Source organism: Microtus ochrogaster, linkage group LG2 (genome assembly GCF_000317375.1).
Source record: "Microtus ochrogaster isolate Prairie Vole_2 linkage group LG2, MicOch1.0, whole genome shotgun sequence".
Lineage (NCBI taxonomy): Eukaryota > Metazoa > Chordata > Mammalia > Rodentia > Cricetidae > Microtus > Microtus ochrogaster.
The window spans coordinates 8,877,165-8,878,805 of record NC_022028.1 but is presented as its reverse complement, the minus strand read 5'-3'; positions in this window follow the sequence as shown (position 1 = coordinate 8,878,805).

Below are 1,641 nucleotides of genomic sequence, written 5' to 3'. Positions count from 1 at the left end.
GAATTTGGGGGGTAGAGGTGGTGTAATGTTTATAACCCCAGAATTTGGGGGGTAGAGGCGGTGTAATGTTTATAACTCCAGAATTTGGGGGGTAGAGGGAGGAGAATCAAGAGTTCAAGGTCATCCTCACTTAAAGTTCATTGCCACCAAGCCTGAGGAACTGAGCAGGAGAACCAAGCCCCACAAGCTCTCCTCTGCCCTCCTGTCTTTCCTAGGTTCTTATCATTGTGATAAACCCCAAAAGCAACGTTGGGAGGAAAAGGCTTACTCTAGCTTACAGTTCTAAGTCACAGTCCACCACTGAAGGAAGTCAGGGCAAGAACTCAAGGCCAGAACCTGGAGGCAGGGGTTGAAACAGGCCCCAGAGGACTGCTGCTTACTGGCTTGTTCCCATGGCTTGCTCAACCCGCTTCTTTATACCATGGAGGACCACCTGACCAGGGATGGTGCCAAGCCTGCCTGCCATGGGCTGGGCTCTCCCTAGTCAATCATTAATGAAGAATATGCACCAGCCGGGCAGTGGTGGCAAAAGCCTTTAATCCCAGCATTTGGGAGGCAGAGGAAGCTGGATCTCTGAGTTCGAGGCCACCTTGGTTTATGGGGAAAAAGAAAACCGAACAGTGTAAACAACCAGTAAATAGGAATTTGTGCATATGTGTGTGTGTGGTTTTTCAAGACAGGGCTTCTCTGTGTAGCTTTGGTTGTCCTGAAACTCACTCTGTAGACCAGTGAGCATTAAAATCACAGAGATCTGCCTGCCTCTGCCTCCCAAGTGCTGGTATTAAAGGCATTTGCTATCATGCCCAGTTGGGAACATTTTTCTTATAATGGACCTAATAGTTGTGGTGGCACAACACAAGCACTATAGCACATTCCTGCTGCCCCATAAACAAAATTAATAGGGCTGGAGAGATCCAAAGCACCTGGGTTCAATTCTCAGCACCCACTTGAGAGTTTACAATTGTCTGTATCTCCAGTTCCAAGATGATCTGACACCAATACCCAAAAAATAAATCATTTTTAAAAAAAGTATTCAAATATGCATTCAAACAATTCAAAAAGAGCATAATAGCATACAGTATCAAGATTCTCTGTGTATTTTCCATCTATAAGCGGCTTTATTTTGACCTCTAAATTCTCTGTACATCTTTGTCCTGGAATAACTCTGTAGACTAGGCTGTCCTTGCCTCTCCAGTGCTAGGATTAGAGGTGTGAATAACTCTGTAGATCCAACTGTCTCTGCCTCTCCAGTGCTAGGATTAAAGGTGTGAGCTACCACACCTTGAACTCACAGAGATCCATCAGTCTCTGCCTCCCAGGCATTGGGATTAAAGGTACATACTACCACACCTTGAAGTCACAGAGGTCAATCTACCTCTGCCTCCCAAGTGTTGGGATTAAAGGTGTGTAACACCACACCCAACTACTCTCTTTCTTTCTTCTTTACTTTTAAGAACTTTAACCTTTATCCTGCAGATATTTATTTATTTATTTATTTATTTATTTATTTATTTATTTATTTATTATGTATACAATATTCTGTCTGTATGCCTGAAGACCAGAAGAGGGTGCCAGACCTCTTTACAGATGGTTGTGAGCCACCATGTGGTTGCTGGGAATTGAACTCAGGACCTTTGGAAG